Raw genomic sequence first — 9,770 nt, forward strand, 5'->3', positions numbered from 1 at the left:
TCACTTTTAATGGCAATTTTCCCTTGGATAGCTGAAGCAAGGTGACCAAACCTTTCCACGAAACATTAAGAATGGTCACAAGACTTCCACCATCGTTTGCAGCAAGAACACCCAATTCAAACAGTTTTTCTAGTGTAACTGTTATTATGTTCATGACATGATTCATAATGCAAGCCTGTTTACATTCCATGCTGTTCTCATTATTTCAAGTTCTGCACCAGAGAAATCCCAATTTATTACTTGGTGATACTCCTTGCAGAGTCTTATGGAAGCATCAATGATTGCTTGTGCAGCCTTTAAAACCTCACCACCGATTGAGTCAATATTCTGTTTGAAAAAGAAAAGAGACAAAATTATTCAAAACTTCAGCAGCAGATGATGCCAACTAGATTCTTCTGATAACAGAAAACAGAGCAGGAAGCAAATATAATTTCTTCATAAAAAATGCTGTAAGACATGCATCTTTTGATAATTAATTAAATTGTACCAATACCATTGCCACGAAGTTATTGAAGAAGTACGATCCAAATTGAGAGATAAGAAATCAAGAGAAAATGATGTTGACATTTGCCATCCCAAAGTGAATCAGCATACCAGGACGTGAGGAAGTGAAAAAACATAACCCATTGAGTAGTAAAGAGATAAAAGCTCAGGTTAACCAACATATTTGAGAGGCACCTTAAACAAAATTCATCTCACTTTGAGCTCTATTTATTAAATGTATGTTTATAAACCTAATGAGGGTATCTTCTAAGACTTTATTAAGGTATGTTTCTAAACTCTATATCAAGGAAGACAGAAATAGATCAAATTGGATTATCTTTTGTTAGATTTATAACTTGGAGTACAAAGAAAAGGGAAGCAGTAAATATTACACTTCTCTTGTTTCTATAAGTTTCTCATATTTACCAAGTGAACATTAGCCACATTTAGACTAGACTTTTTACATATTGAGACCACTAATTCCAAAGCTTAAAGTTGGATCTCAATGCAGGCAAATCTGATAATTAACTCTGGTTCTTTTTAGAAAGCCAGGCAGTTTGTCTTCAACAATTCTTTTTTAATCTAAATTCTAACTGAAGGTTGTGCAGTGGACACCTAACAAACTTTTAAGAAGAATATATATATATATATATATATATATGCATTAACAGAATTTTAAGGTGATAAAAGCCTTTGTTTCCAGAAAACATATACATCCAACACAGGTATGCTCAATTATTTCTTTAAGATTTTTCATATAATATATATATATGGAAGAGCATATTCCTGTATACATCTCCAAATATGCATCAAACATAAGCACTTCAAGAAAAATGATGAGTTAAGTGTAACATAGATATATAGCAGCACAGATCCCTTTAATGAAAAAAAATAATTAGGTACCTTAATTTCAGATATTGCATCTTTTGCTAGATTCAACTGTTCTAGAATGGATTTTTCAACAACCTCCACTATTGACTTGTCATAAACAACTGAGTATCTAGCCATAGATGAAATGCTAGAAGCAGAGAACCTCAAAAATCCAGTAGCAACTGCAAAATTAAGTTTATCAAAACAAACAGAAAATTTAAGTAATATGATACATGAAAGCAGTTTCCGAGTAAAAAAAACACCAAAGGCAAAACTCTTACATATTTCCTCTGAAAGGAAATGATATTTATCATGGAACGAGAGAATTAACAACTCTAATGCAACAGAGAAATAGTCTCAAGAGTAGTAAATGAAGTAGCTTAGCATGATATGCAGGCTCGTATGGGAGTAACCCTAGGTGCCTCGAAGCACTTTCTAATGCGTCCTTATGATATTCACACTCTACCTTGGGCTGACTGCCTTCTATCAAGGAAAACAATAGAAGAGTTGCCTCTATTGAGGTTTGAAATTATTAGGCCAAAAAATTCAGGCATGTAATGAATACTTAATTATAAAATATAAGCAGAACCTATGCCTAAATTCATGTTGGGTAGTAGCCACATCAAAGCATAATCAAAAGCCTGCCCTCAACGTGAAATAAGAAAATATGACATGATTGATATGAATTTGAAAACAGAAAGTTATTTATCCTAAGAAAGGAAAGAAAAACAATTGACAGCATTCATACTAGCAAATCAAATTTTGCAAAGATGAACTCTTTTTATTTGATCGAGAATGAAAGTTTGGTATGAACTAACAACTTTTCTTTGCAGGAGATTGATGCCTCAAACTATCAACCATCAAGTACCTGGAAAAAGAGGCTGCAATGTTCTTCTTCTGGAGATTCCTCAGTTGACATAACAGTCATTTTAAGATGCTTCCCACACCATACGCTTGCCTAGAAGTAATTAAAATGCTTAAGGAACTACCATTGAGTTCGAGTTGCATTCAACAAGCACGGTGACAATTCTAACTTACAAAGTAAATAGTAATAAACATACCTTTGATCCAAGTAAAAGAACTGCGATAAACATCCGGATATATCTGAGTCAAGATATTTGCAGCCACATGCAGAACAGTCTTGTTTAATAGACATTGTGACACATCCAAACAAGTATAGCCATCCCAGAATGCCCATTTCTTGTCAAGGAAAGAACAATAACATGCCAAGCGAAGGAGACATGCAAATCTTATTCGAAGAATAACTTTACTTAAATCGTCCGTTATCTTTAAATCCTTCCCAGAATTCTTCATCTAGCCGTAAACATTGAGGAAAAGATTAAATAATTGAAATAGAAAAATAAAATCATGTGAGGAGAAAATTGAAATAAATAGCTGCAATAAAGGGGATACATTTAAGGATTCAATAAGAGAATTCACATCGGATTTCTCAGACAAATTTAAATCTGCCAATTTGGAAATCAGTTCAGTTCGGCCTTCCACCGCCTGCAATGTACAATAATATTTTCGTCACTACACAATTTTCTCGGGTATCAAAAGAACATTACAGTTTCCATAACTACAAATCCTGAACTATCACCATAGCTGATTTCTTAAATTACAAGAGAACGAGTAAAAAAATGGAAAGTAAATTTTCAAAAAAAAAAAGTTATGTAATAAAAGCTTACCTCTGAAATTTTTATGGCTTCTATGAGCTTCTGCAAATCGCTACTTGAACTCGAGCTCTCCATTTCTATCTCTCTCTATCTCACGCTTCTTCTTCTTTCAAAATTTCAGGTCTTAATGACTGTTTGGACTTTCGATTTTTTTCCCCTCTTTTGTTATTGCGTGTTATTTTGAGGATTCCCGCCCTAGGTAAGAAAAATGACAATTTAGAGTTAAACCCTAAAATAATATCTATTTACATCATTTGCCCAACGTTTATGTATCTTTTATTTTTGTCATTTGACAATTGAAATGAACAATTTGATCCAAAAGTAAATTGAAATGAACAAATTAGAGTGTAGTAAGATTTAGTCCTACTAATTTTGGTATGTATCGTTTGATCCCGTTTAAACCTCTCTTTTCCTCTCCCTTTTCTTGTCTCTTTAGCATAGGAAATGTCTTCTTATCGATTTGGTTATCGTGCAAAGTGAATCTTTAGTCTACTCGTACCTAAGTCAATTGAGAAGCATCAAAATCATTGAAATAAATCTAACAGTTGTATATGAAACAATAATTAATAATAGTTTCAAATAAAAATAAGTATAAGATTTTATATCTTTAAACTAAATTTAATATTTTTTAATAATGATTATATATAAATATATATTAAAATTTTATTTAGAGAACTCTAAATTTATAATCACAACTCAATTGTAATAAATTTGTAATTCATATCTTAAATTTTTATAGTTAATAATTAGGATTCGAGTTTTATAAGTGAAGGTTATACTAATTGTTTGTTTTTTTAATAGTTTGGGGTGATTATAAGTAGTAGCTACTTATAACTTTATTAACCAATTAACAACGTACATACATTACAGACGTAGCTGCTCGAATTCAAAATCTCCAGAAAGAATAGCATTCCCTTTTTGGTATAACAATCGGTATCCAATCTATTAATCGACTAATATGGATCGAATATTGTAGAGGCGAGGGTGACCCTCCCAACCCAATTTGCTTCATTGGCAAACGTCAGAATTCGAACCCCTAACATTGCTTAAAGGATCTAGCACCTTATCCCACTAAAATAACATTTTTCTTTTACCACTAAAATTAATATATTCTAATTTAAAGCGCGTACCTATATAATATATATATATTCAAAATGTTATCATAATGACATAAAATTTAATTTTATTCATAAAACACAACATGCTTGTGCATAGACAAGCTTTACAACTTGATTAACACTTAACAGCAACAAAAACACATACATATATATATAAAGGAAACACTGATGGTTTTGATCGTTTTCTATGAAATACTGATCAAGTACTCTTCCCAACCTTCCTAGCATGCTGCCGCCATCATATCCGCCACTGCTTCCGCTTCCAAAGCCGTAGCCATCACCTCCACCGCCCCCTCCACCACCACCACCCCCACTTCCACCACAACAACCTCCTGAACCATACCCGACCCAGAGCCACCTGATGAACCTTCTCCTCCTCCTCCACCACCACCGCCTCCACTGCCACCTCCTCCTCCGCCTCCACCGCCACCTCAGACCCTACTGCCACCAGTAGAAGGAGCTGGAGAGGGAAACCCACCCGACGTGGAGGGTTTTCGGAACGGACGCAAAGAGAGCATAGGGAAACTAAGACAAGGAATATCACAAGCCAACGAGTCATCTTTAAACGCAGTGCTCTTCAAACAAATGAAACCAGCAATATATATAGAGGGTTGAGACATGGGAGAAGCCATGATTTACGTGACACAAAAGTCTGTTTCCTTGTACAGCTGCATGCGTGCACCATGCAGATCATTCATCAGCAATATTCGACCATGAGTTACACCGACGACCGACCCCATACGTTTTGTTTTTTTCTTGAGAAAGAACATTCCTAAGGAGAACTTTAAGGTATTGAACGTCGACCACATTAAAACGTATGAGCTGCCACGAAATCTTTTCTTTGATAACGGAAAAGGACATTGCTAAGGAGAGCTTTTAAGGTAGACCAGTGGTAGTTTAGAAATATTTAGGGTTTAGGGAAAGATTGTTGTCTTTATTTACTCTATGTAACGTGACTTTAGGGTGAAGTATTTTACGAGTGAATCACTGTTAATATTCAATTATATAAAACCAATACTTTTGATGAGAAAGTGGTGGTGTAACTGTCGGCCAAGTTCACTCTTTCTCGTTTGGGTAGAGAGTCGTAATCAATTACTCGATAGAGGAAAAACAGAGAGTAGACGGATTAAAGATGTTAATGAGCAATCCTCGATAGAGAGAGCTCGAAGAGAGAAAAATTATTTCTTTGGCATTGCACGGTGACTTATATACTTACCCCTAGCTAATGTGAGAATTAGGATAATGATGATTTGTAGATTGATAGACTAAATAGATTCACTATGTCTATGTTTGCTTTCATGTTTATATTTACGATTTACTTGAATTATAATTGATAGTTGCGTACTAATGAGCTCATAAAATTTAACATTTAGATTGTTTTCATTCGTAGGATTATAGATCTTGCTAGGGTCAGAGGAGCACCGCCACTGAAAATTTTGAAATCTTTTAGCGGGATGTATATTTATTTGGATATTGTATTTTATTCTTAATGAAATTTGAAATTCTTTTTGAGTATTAGATTGTAATCTTGATATTCGTCGGAACTCCAATTTTTGTATAACGTAATAATGTATATTATTTTGTTTTATCAACAGAATTATCTAGTTGAATTTTGAAAATGATGCTTGTTTATTAGAAATTTTACGAGTTAAAGTTGAAATCGCTGTGATGATTCAATGTAATTTCTTAAGCCTACCATGTTAGACGGATCAAATCTAAGATGTTAAAACGTTCAATAAACTTCAATTGAAAATCTCAAATCCAAATTCCAGATTTTGGATATGCCTACACCAAAATTAGGGGGGAAATAAACAAAGTTTATTTCCATTGCACTATAAAGTAAAAGATAATATTATTGATATTTAGAAAGTAATAACACTCGAAAGATAATATGTGATTAGGCAACAAACAGTTAAATAGCAGCCTCAACGTCACGCTGCCATCATTCCGGTCTTGCTTCTTTTTATAGTTAATATTCACGGTTCGGATTTATCACAGCCCGACCGTGATAACTTTGTAACATCCGCAACCGTGATAGATACGATGCCGCATCGTAGTTATATCGAACATATTGCAGATGGCCAATTTATACTACCTAGCATTGTCGGCCTCTTCGACAACGAAGTGCATCGGCACCTGAAGTGATGGATCCAACCAAGGAGAGGGCTTGGCACCCAAGCCAGAGGCCCTGGCATAGCTGGCTGAGGCACCAGCACCAGGAGGTGTGAAATATGCCCATTGAGAAGCAAATCTCCTTCTGATCTCCAATTCCAGCTCTTCCATCGCCTTTTAGCTGTTTCCACTCTCTTGGGTCACCTGCTCAAAACTTTAATCAATCAAAATATAAATATATTTCGGGTCTGATGATCATCCAACCCGGATGTATAAGTGGAAGAATTCAATTTCATGTCGAATTTGAATGAATAAATTTTTTATCCGATCTGACTAGACATCATCCTTAATTTTAGTAATTGGACAATTTTTGTAGCGTGGAAGGAAATGAGAGAGAGAATATTATTAATACCTCCTTTGCAAAAGGGTTGGTTGGAGCTGCATAGCTGTTACCTTGGCTGTTGATGGTAGGGTTTGCACTTCCACCAATCGCGTACATTTCCCAATGAATGTAGTCATTGTTCACCACATGAAAATATCCATGCCTACATCTGCATTTAATCAAAATACATTTCAATTAAACATCACACTCGATATATATGAGTAAGTTGTTGGATTAAAATCCGTAATTGTGAGCATATATGTATAGGAACAGAGTAAGGATTAAATTATTAGGGGATAAATTGTTTAACTTCAAAATAAATAAGATCCTAAAAGTAATTAAACCATAAAAATAAGAGATTAAGGGTTTAATTTCAATTAATTTTAAAATTTAAAGGTCTTAATATGTAATTAAATCATAAAAACCAAATTAAGACTTAATTACATTAATTTTAAAACTAACAGTATCCTAAAACACATTTAGACCAGAAAATTTTTGAAAGGACAAAGACTTAATTGCAATAGTTTCAAAAACTACTAATAGTTTAAGAGGTAGTTAGACCATCAAAGTTTAGAGGATTCCCCTTCCCACCTATAACATGATTCGTCCCTGTGTCTATATATAATATTATTATAAATAGGATACAAAACTAAGTGATCAATTATGTTATGTGTATAGCTAATAAATTGTCATGGAAACAATTATGGTACCATAAGTATATTTTATACTTGTAATTTGACGAGGGATAAAATTATAAATACTTAAAAGACTAACATAATATTCAATTTATATAAAGAGGGTGATCTCAAAATAAGTTACCTTGTATTTTCTCTTATCATGTCAAATAACTAGAGAAAAATACGCTCTTGAAAAACCTAACCATATAGGTAATCTAATAATAGATTCTGTTTCCTTTCTTAAATCCAATATTTTTTTTGAAGATCTACATGGTAGATCTTATAATTAATTTCATATTTACTATATTTATGGTTATATCGTAATATTTAACTTTTTCAAGGTTTCTATGTATTAGAAGATTTTTGAAGAATTATATCTTTATATTATATCCAATATGTATAGGTGTATATGGGTACTTCATAAAAATAAAAAAATGTACAAAGCAATAATTTTTTTTGAATAATCAAAAACAATGAATTAAATGCACTACCTTGGCATTCTTTGGATAAGTCCCTCTCCAAAGTGATTGAATGCAATTGTCACCTGCATCTTACCTTTATCATTAATTGTACTATGAATTTATTACAACTGGAAGTAATATGAAGTACCTCATTGTGGTGGGTTAAGTGATTGTTAGAGATGGTAATGGCGGTTGAACCCAAGACAGGATCAACAAGACCATCAGCAAACTAGAGAGAGAATTGTGATCCACCCAGATATGACTCGAACCGAAATGGAGATTGCATCGCCGTCAGCATCGTCCTCCACCCGAAGTGAGACGGGGAGCTTCTCACCATAGCGTTACCTGTAGGCTTGCAATCATGAATGTGAAGACCATGGATGATCACATTGGTAACGAACTGGATCGTAATGCATGCACCATTCGCAATGTGGACATTCGCCCCACGACCATCAATGGTCTTGAAGCTGTTCATAATCAACTCCTGCTTCAACTGAGACCATGTCTTGCTTGAACATGATCCAAAGCGGCTCGTCTTGAATTACGGCATAACGTAGGGTTCCAAGTTTAGGGTTTACAGGGTCATCATCGTTAGGGTCGGTGACGACATAGAAGCGTCCGTCCGCCCACCGATGGCTTCCTTCCAAAACCAATGGCACAGTCAGCGAGCCTCTTCCTGTTCTTTGCCAATTGGGATCACAACGCCAACAATCATCAATCGGTTACCCGTTCCACATGAGAAGAACCCTAACTTTTTCGTTTCAGTCACATTGTGAATCTGCACATGATATCAACTGTCGACATTATTATTACTTGTCGCTATATTCTTAAACTTATATCATTATATTATTTATATACAAAAATTGTTTAAATGGATATATTTAAATTATGATCATATTTAAAAAAATATTTTTTTATTTTTTGTATAACCACGGTTTTCGATTTATTATCATTAATTCATATCGAGTACTATAGAGGCAAGGGCGATCCTCCCAACCCGTTTACTCTATTCATAAACTAGGAATGAGCATTTGATCTGAATGTGACAGATTTTGACTAAATCGAGTTTTTTCCTGAAAAAATATATTCAAATCGAGTTTTTTTTCTAAAGGGTGGGGTCGGGTCAGATTCGAGTTTATGTGAAATATTAACCCGATCTGGCATAATATTATAATTATCTCTTATATATTGAGAGATAATTACAATAATATATCTTTCTCTATCATTTATTTTAATTATGCGTTATTTAACCTAATAAATGAATTATATAGGGTAAAGTAGATAAATGGTCTCGACTATAGATATGCTTTATTAGTTCTTTGATTATTTAAAGTCACAAATTGTTCCTCAACTATAGGATGTTTTTTGTTGAGTCTCCTTATTAAAAGTTATAAAATGGTCACCGACTATTTATATATTCCAAACTCGTCATCTTCTATTAAAAACTAAGTCTTTTGGGTTAGACGTTAACCTACTGACTGATATGATAAAATCATATTTTAATTATGACTATGGATCGTTGTTGCTTTCGAGCACTGACTCGATGACGTAATGAGTCAAGCACTGAATCTACTCGACGACTAATGTAAATAGATATTCATCCACGAGGTACAACTCAACAATTTTTGGATCAGATTACAACTCATACGATCATTAATTTTTAACGGAGAACAAGTTAGAGCATATGAACTCAAGTGATTGTTTTAACTTTTAATAGTCATGAGACTCAATAAAACACGCCTTATAATCAAATGAACATTCTGTAACTTTCAATAGTCAAGAGACTCAACAAAACAACACTCTAAGTCGATTGACCATTTATGTACTTTACCCTTATATATTGTCAGGTCATCGGCTTAAGTATGATTTTAATCTAAAATCGGTTGATTATATATTGAATTAGGCTCTCCTAAATCCAAGTCGGGTCACATCGAGTAAAAGAGTTTAATTTTAAATGTTGGATTCAGTGGATCAGAAAATTGATCCGACCC

At 33.8% G+C, this 9,770-nt stretch overlaps 1 pseudogene; it reads right to left on the reverse strand.

Annotated features, from left to right (window-relative positions):
* Nucleotides 1–6,242: 6,242 nt before the first annotated feature.
* Nucleotides 6,243–8,557, reverse strand: LOC120203249 (annotated as a pseudogene).
* Nucleotides 8,558–9,770: the final 1,213 nt, after the last annotated feature.

Source organism: Hibiscus syriacus, unplaced genomic scaffold (genome assembly GCF_006381635.1).
Source record: "Hibiscus syriacus cultivar Baekdansim isolate YM2019G1 unplaced genomic scaffold, ASM638163v2 tig00009426_pilon, whole genome shotgun sequence".
NCBI lineage: Eukaryota > Viridiplantae > Streptophyta > Magnoliopsida > Malvales > Malvaceae > Hibiscus > Hibiscus syriacus.